The 9,039-nt window shown below is 38.6% G+C and overlaps 1 pseudogene; it reads right to left on the bottom strand.

Annotated features, from left to right (window-relative positions):
* On the bottom strand, positions 1-7,744 carry LOC112177647 (annotated as a pseudogene).
* Positions 7,745-9,039: the final 1,295 nt, after the last annotated feature.

Here is a 9,039-nt window from a genome sequence, read left to right as displayed (position 1 = left end):
TTATCCAACCTTTTCAACCTGTTAAAAAATGTAAATAGAACATAGTCACAGCAGACACTATTAATAATGCTTTCGTTGATCACAGGCTTCTCTCTTATATCACCTCAACTTGGGTTTTTTTACCCAATTTAGACCCAGATGCCCCAAAATTGTTATTTACAGAGTTGGTACCCTTTTGTGAATCTTGTATAGCTTGCTTCAAGATCTCTACTACCTGATTCATTGTTGGTCGGTCTCTTGCATTCTTGTTCAGGCAGCTATCTGCCAACTTGGCAATTTTCCGAGCTGCATTAATAGAATACTGATCTCTTAGGAGTGCATCTATTATCATGCTGAACTTTTTACTGTCTGCAGGGTACTGTCTAACCCAATAAAGTAGTCTACTCCGCTATTGGCCGGTGCCTTTCTAAGACACGCCTCCCAGTGAGGATCTCATACAGCACCACACCAAAACTCCATAAGTCACTATGGATGGAAAGATGGCCTGTTTCGACATACTCTAGCGCAGCATATCCATAAGTCCCTACCACCTGATAACAAAAGCAAATACAATATGAACCAGGGAAAATGTTAAATAGAAGCAAAGAACCAGAAAGGTAAATAATAACGGATACCAATTGCCCTCTCAATATTGCAATTCAAACAAGATTCTGCCAACCTCCAAATGAAGTTGACATCGAGTTCTAAAAGAACTTGGGCTAGTAGTAAAATAAGTCATCTATTATCTACTTACTGCTGTCGATACATGAGTACGGTCACCCTTTGGCCCTTCTCTAGCAAGCCTGAAGTCTGAGAGCTTCGGCTTAAAGTCCTCATCCAAGAGCACGTTGGAGGATTTGAAATCTTGATATATCACCTATTCAAACAATGCAACAAAAAAGGTTCAACAAAGTATATAAAAATTCTTGTCTTCAAACAAATAAAGAGTTACCATGTGAGGTAATCCAGTATCTACCATCCTTAAATACACTCTTCAGCATTTGGATATTCATAGAAGATGACTTTTGTTTTAAGCTCACAAGCAGAGCCGAACCAAATCTATGATGTAGTATTATAACATTAACATTAAAGCATATATTTAAGTAGCGAGAATTTAAATTGTTCCCTGTAATTGACTTCCAGCTACAAAATGGAAGAATAAGATCAGGGGACTAGTGTGTTGAAGTAAACAGGGGATACCTATTAACGCGCAGGAATTAGAGAGTGATAATTTAATTCATGCTTCTTTTATATTACTCTCAAGTTTTATATTCAATTTCAAATTGTACAAGACAACAAAGAAGAGTGCAATTTCATTCGATGGTTTTGAACTCAAGAACTCTTATACCATGTGACACAACCACAGGGTCCCAACAGCTTAAGCTTTTAGAGAACAAAATACATCAAGATAATGGACAGTTGCTGAAGTGACAGTGTCCACCAATATATGTAACTGGAGGCAATTATATTAGCAGCAGATACAATTTAAGTTCCAAAACCAGAGATGCCACTATAAATGCAGCAGACAAGTAAAAGATGTATAATACATAGTTAGTACATTCCAATCATTAGTCGTGGTTCTAATACTACACTATCTTAAGCAGGCCACACTGATTGGTATTCCATGGGTCAAAATAACATATATGAGTTGCATGCTCACATGATATGGTAGTTCTACATTCCAAACAAACTGAAAGGAAATACATGGTCAAACATAGGTCAAATAAATGAAAACTATATTCACCTGGACTTCCATCCCTCGTGTAGATAAGCCAATCCTTGAGCAGCAACAAGCATTATTTGTAACCTCGTGATCCAAGGAAGAGGGTTCAAAGCCCTGCTGAAAAGATGATCCTCTAAGCTCCTATTAGGCATATATTCATATACCAATAGCCGTTGGATCCCTCTTTCTCCATCTACAGAGCAATATCCTAGAAGCTTTACCAGATTTGGGTGATTTACCACACCAAGAAATTGAACCTCTGCAAGCCATTCTTTATGACCCTATATTAAAACAGCAAAGAACCATAAGCTTGACAACTAAATAGATAAAAATAATAGAGAGGCACACAATGCCTCCAAAATGGGTGTTTAGGAAAGGATAACTTGAACTTAGAGTTCAGTTGAATGTGCGAGTCTTTCTCAACAGTTTAAAAGAGTAATGGGATGTATCTTTTACACAGACCAATATCATTTCAAGGGCTAAATCATTACATTTATCCATTCTCAAAGTTAAAATGCTATTTCCACAAAATTTGAGAATCTGTTCCAATTCATGTTCTTGAGAGCAAACCCCTCTCTTTCGTAACTAGTAAGAGCCTTGTCATACAACAGATAGCTGCATAATAGAAACAAGTCTATTTACAATTCACTTTAGTAATGGTTTTGAAACACTATATGAAATCCATTCGCCTAAGTTTAGTACTCACTTTCCTATTGGTTCTTGCTAACACTACAAATGATGATATTATCTCCACACTCCTAGAGTTCGAGCACCAGATTAATTCCAAGGTCCAAATTTTCATACACAAAACTACATGTAGGGTCGTTAACTAAATGTATACCACAGAACTACCGTGACTTGATCAATAGAAGACATTCAGATTTCTTTCAACCTCAATAGAAAATCATTATGTCACATTTAGTCTTTTTCATGCCCTACTCACTTGAGCACATTCTCTATTTGATTATTTACTTCCATATCATTCCCACTCCAATTGGCCAGGAATTAGGAATGATAGGATGGGTTGGTAACCCCATGCCCCTTTTTCCTCCCCACTCTACTACGCCTAGTGCCTAACATGTATTTTGGGATTATATTGAAGCAGTATACAGGAAGAATTGAATAGTGTTTCTAATAAATCCAACAAGCTATATTAACATGGATATAAAATCACAAAGACCCAATAAATCTACTAAACAAACCACATGTACTAATCAATTAAAAACCATATGTTTATTAACAAATGCAGAACAGGGCCACTACTAGAAGTATAGTCAAAACATGAACATATATATAACTATTCTTAGGAATAATTCAACCCAAAAACAAAACTACTTTAATTCCACCCAAAAACAAACTACTTTAATTCCCTATCCAATATGACAATTCTTTCAGATCAGAATACAATAGCATTCAATGCTACCATCACAATCATTCAACATCCAAGACTAAGAAAACCAACCAACCAACCAAGTAGTAATGGAGAAAAACCAAGTGGAAGAAAAACAGACAGAAAAAATGTAAAAATTAACCAAACAGTTAAAATTCCTTAATGAAGATAAGAATTGGAACCTGTAAGCTATGTGTAGGGGTCATCATTTGGCCCGCGGGCCTAAAAGCCCATGGGCGCCCGCCCGGCCCAGTGGGCAAAGCCCGGCCCGGCCCGCAGAAAAGCCCATCTCGACCCTGCCCATTGGCACGAGGCAGGGCTAGGGCGGAGGGTTCAAAGCCCAGGCCCGGCCCGCGGCCCGGCCCGTTATATGCCCATTAAAGCCCGCCCGGCCCGGCCTTATAAGCCCGCCCGAAAGCCCATTCAATTTTTGTATTAATATATTTTTATGTTGTTATATTGAACTAATTATTGCATTAGGCCATATGTTTTTTTAATTTTGAATTTTATTTTGTTCAATAATTAACATATCATCATTTTTTCATAGGTTTTTGTATTTTTTTAACAAAATAATATGACATATAAATATAATGGGCTCGGCCCTGCCCATCCAAAAAAGCCCGGCTTGGCCCGGCCCTAAAAAGCCCGTAAGGCCCTGGGCCCATGGGCGGCCCTGGGCCTTGATTTTTAAAAGAAGCCCGGCCCTGCCGGCCCGAAAAATAAAAAAAAAATGTTTTGGCCCGGCCCGAGCCCATTAATTTTGGGCAGGGCCGGCCCTGCCCTGCCCTTTGACGACCCCTAGCTATGTGGATTCAACTTCTTCATGGCAACCAAAATTGGACTACCCTTGCCATTTTTGGGCTTGATTATTCCTTTATACACACTCCCAAATCCCCCTTCCCTAAGCTTTTGCAACCTGCTAAAGCCATTGGTTGAATCACTGAGCTCTTGGAGTGAGAAAACCTTCAAATTCTGCTCCTTCTCTTTGTACAATTCTGGTATGCTTCTTGGTGAAGGTAGAGATTTCGAGGCACGGTCTAATACCGGAGTTAAGGAGTCGCTTTTGTTTCTCAAATCCGGAGCTGATTTTGACTCCTTTCGTTTCTTCTTGGATTTGAATTTGAAGGGAAAGATGCATGCCTGCCTGTCACAGTTCTCTATACTAGTCGAAAATAGGTTTAAGAGATTATTTTCTTTTTTTAAAATAGGTTAAGAGATTAATATAGGGTCCGGATCCTCTCCTAAGCAATAAAATTGCCTAAGCTTGCTAAGATTTTAATCAAGTAATGACACGTGTAGAAACAACATCTAGTGGCTATAATAGTGCCACGTAGTGACTGACATCAAAAACCAATTCCAGAAGGCCAGAAACCTCAACTATCTCCTCTCTGTCTCTCTCTCTCTCCCAACACCAGATCTCCCCAGGGAAGACTTTAACTCTCTATTAAGTTCTTGAATCTTGACTCGTCCTTATGGGTTTTGGTGGTTGATAAATTTCTCCTGGAATTGGTTGGGATTGATGGGTTCGATTTTTGGGGCTGGGTTTTCCACTGATGTGTTTCTTCCCTGTAAAAATTTCAATAACTAATGGAATATGATATTGGAAAACCAATTTCTCTGTACAATGGAAAAGAACAAGCATCAGGTTTTATTCACCCAAAATTTTTGCTTCTTTTCCATGTTTTCCCAATTTTCAATTTCATAGTTGGGTTCTTGCAAATTTCAAAGTAACATCTCAAGTCTGTTTGAATTTCTTCAAGTTTGAATTTTGAAGTTTCTGGTCTTGCCGATCAGCAGTTCATGTGTGATGTTGTCTAGTTGAATGTTTGTTGTGATCTGAATCTTATTCCATTCCTTTACTGTTTACTCCTACTTATTAGAGCTTATCTTCAAACATAATATGTTGTTGCTTAGGATTACATTTTTCTGTTGGGAAGATTCTTGAAGGGTTTTGCTTTAATTGGGATGTATCATTTATTCGGGGCAGGAATAGATATGGAGTATTTTGATGGATTAGAGTTTTAGGTAAAGAGAAAGAGAAAAATTCAGTCACCGTCCCCAAATTATGCTGCTAAGGTCAATTTGATACCCGAACTCTTAAAAGTATCAATGTGATATCTAAAGATCTATTTTGACATCAACATTATACTTTCGTCCAAAATCTCTGACGGTGCCATCAACTTGATAATGTGGCAAGCATGTGGGTCCCTCAAAAAAATGAAATGACCAATTTACCTTTTTTTTTGTTAATTTTTTTTTTCTTCTTTCATTTCTTTTTCTTCTATTTTTTTTCTTCTTCTTCTTGTTCTTCTTCTTTTTTTTTTGAGATTTTGTTCTAGCCAAACCGCCGCAAGCTTTGCTCCTTTTCCTCCGCTCAAGAAATCAAAGAGAATGGCTTATGTTTCTTCTTCAACCACAGTCTCCTTCTTCTTCTCTCTCCTCTCCTTCTCCTTCGCCCAAACCATCACCAACGCTGCCAAGATCCTCTCCAATTTCTATCTCTTCTTCCTTCTTTCTCATCCAATTTTTCTATTGATGAACACCTCTACAGCTCCACCTCAACCAAATCCACTGAAATTCAATCTTCAAATCCATAAGGAAATTACAGCAGCTCGTTTCGAGAATCAATAAGAAGGGATGGGTTCTTGTGTTCAACTGTTAACTATATAAATCCAATTGGACAACACAACAACATAGTTACTGTACATTGAAACAACAAAAACCACAGGCAACAAACGGTGGGAAGATTCAAAATGTAATGGGTCACTCAGATTTTGATCGTTGGACTCACTTATGGGTTTATTTTGGTTTGGGTAGTTGTTGTTCTTATGTAAAGGTTGAGTCTTGTAGAAAGCTGTTTTCCCAAATTTTTGGTACTCTTCTAAGCCGACTATACCTCTGAAATTATTGAACGAAAGGTTCAAGGATTTTAGGGGACTAATTGGGGGAAAATCCGAAGGGAAAGAACCGTTCATGGAGTTGTTTGAGACATCTAAGTAGGTCAATGCGCGAAGAACAGAGATTGGCTTCGAGCTGCCGGAGATTTGCAGCTCGAAATGTCTAGGTGTTGGACATTAGTGAGGTTGGCAAGATCAGAAGGGAGAGCACCCAAATTGTTGTGAGAAAGGTTGAGGATTTTGAGGTGTGGGAAACCAGAAAGCATAATAGAGTTGGTGAACCTGTTGCTAGAGAGATAGCTTATGGACTGAGGAAACCGAACCGTTATCAAACCCGAAGCTTCCACCGAACTTGTTTTTGGAGAGAATGACTTCGACTAAGGTTGGATGAGACAAGAACCAACCTGGGACAGAGCCTTTGAGAGAATTATTTGACAGATCGAGGTTTCTGTGGTACTTCCATGAGACTATGCTGCTAAGGTTTCTAGAATAGAGCTTGATTTCTGTGATGGGTGGATTTGAGCAATTGGGAGTTTGATTTTGGAACCAAGAAGGATTTGCGTGTTTTGCTTTCAAGAGATGCTGTTTCTTTCCCAGATTCTAATTCAATACCCGGATCATCACCGCTCCTCTCTCCTCCACCAGCTCTGACCAGTACTTCGTCCACCTCCACCTGAGCTCTCCGGCCCAGAGTCTCCTCCTTGTCATTGACATCGGCAGCGATTCTCGCTACTTCCGACTGTTCTTCATAAGCCACAAACACTTTTGATCAAAAAAAAATTTCTCCATTTCGGCTGTTCTGCATAAATCCAAAAATCCATTCCCAGTGATAGAAAGGAGAGAGGATCAGATTGGGAAAGGAAGAGAGAGAGAGAGAGAGAGAGAGAGAGAGAGAGAGAGAGAGAGAGAGAGAGAGAGAGAGAGAGAGAGAGAGAGAGAGAGAGAGAGAGAGAGAGAGAGAGAGAGAGAGCTCGATCTGTTTTGCTTTGTTTTTTTTTTCCTTTTTTTATAATTAATTAGTAAAGAAAGACAATTTTACCCTTGCCACATAGTTGACGGCACAGTCAGAGATTTTGGACGGAAATATCACGTTGATGTCAAAATAGGTCTTTGGATATCACATTGATACTTTTGAGAGTTCAGGTATCAAATTGGCCTTGGCAGCATAGTTTGGGGACGGTGATTGATTTTTCTCAAAGAGAAAATGGTGTCGAAATCGTATTCCAATCTGTTGGAGCTTGCCTTAGGCTACTCTCCTCTACTTGTTTAGTCTCCACTGTAGACAGACTCGTAAAGAAGAACAGAGAGGAGAGGGAGAGAGGAGTGAAGGAAGAGACTAATAAAGAGAGAAGTTGTAGACCGTTGGATTCATTATATCCACGTGTCAACATATAGATAAAAGCTTAGGTAGGTTAGGCAACTTCATTGCTTAGGAGAGGATCCTTTCCCATTAATATATGATCCGACTACTCTAAAGTTCAAATACCGTGAAGTTCCTGAAGTTCATGAAATCTCCATCTTCCATTTCATTTAACGGTTAGATTTAGAACCACATCACCTAATATCTATGTTGAGGCTTTTTGCTCAAACTGAGACTTGTTTGCCGTTAACTACATCAAAAAAAGAAATCCTCTCTTCTTCAAAGTTATAAAAGACTAGGATCTGAGCATACGCATACAAACCAATTGAAAATGCTATAGGGCAATCAGGACCCGATGAAACACCCCTGAACAAGCAATTCTTCACCTCAGCCATAACATAGATGACAAGAAACAACTTCCAAAACATGGGAAGCACCCATGACCAATTTTATAAACGAAAAACTGTAAGCTATGACATGGCTTACTGATTATTGATTATACGCATTTATATGCGTGTAATTATATCTAAAACACTAGAATTAAGCTAATCCTCATGTCAATTAATATGTAATTAATCTATTTTTATTTACTTTGTAGAAAATAAGCGAAATTGCGGAAATGAGAGAAAATGGTGCGAAATTGGAGCAAATTGGAGTTTCCGACAAAAGGACGAAAAAGTCAACGCGGGTCAACCGTAGTCAACACCATCAAGGGAGTGGAATCAAACCATCTCTGATAATGTGTGGAAGTGCATTGAGGAAGAAGAGAAGAAAGAAAAAAATGGGGAAAAGAAAGAAAGATGAAGAAAAGAAGAAAGGAGAAAGAAAAGAAAGGAAAAGAAAAAAGGAAAAAGAAAAAGAAAAAAAAAACCCTTTGCTGACGTCATGATGACGTCAGCATCAGCATATGTTTTTCCTCTTTCCCCTCCCACACGTGCACTCTCCATCTTTTCTTCCATTTTCTTTTTATTTTCTTTCTTTTTCCTTTGTTCCTATCATGAGCTACCACGTGTCATTATCTCTCCCTTCTAGCCATGCACCACCCGAGAACCCTACATTTTAATTGCATATATATATCCTCTCCTTCATCAACACAAAACGGCCGCACACCACCTCTCCATCCTCCCCTCTTCTCCAAACACCACACCACCATACCCACTTTATATTTTCTTTTAATCTTCACTACTCCACATCAATTTCTCAAGAGATTTCAAGGAGCATCAATATTTGAGATTGGGTAAAAGTGAAAAATCATAAATCAAGGCTTGTCATAATTGCTCCATAGCAATTTGTGACTTGTTCTTGTGACTTCTCACTCCTCTTCACTTTTATCTCTTTATTTGATGTATTTTGTTGTTGATTTGTGGATGGGTTGTGAGTAGTCTATTTAGGAAGCTAGGGTTTGAGCCCTAGCATGGATTTAATGTAATAAATATGTTTTGATTTAATGGTTTTCAATTTCGTGTTTGGCATATGTTCTATTCTATAATATTTGGCTTAGATGCATGCTTAGGAGCGTGATTAACTCTTGAATATGTAGATGAGCATGTCTAGAAAAATTAGGGGACCTAATCACTTCTCTAATTTATGGCTAGGACACTTGTTTAGAACATGGTTAGTTACAATACCAATTTCGATTGCCGTATTGGCTAGCTTGGGAACCTTGATTCTAGGACTCTTCGCCTTTTGG

Source organism: Rosa chinensis, chromosome 7, assembly GCF_002994745.2.
Source record: "Rosa chinensis cultivar Old Blush chromosome 7, RchiOBHm-V2, whole genome shotgun sequence".
NCBI lineage: Eukaryota > Viridiplantae > Streptophyta > Magnoliopsida > Rosales > Rosaceae > Rosa > Rosa chinensis.
This window is presented reverse-complemented; position numbering and strand designations above follow the sequence as displayed.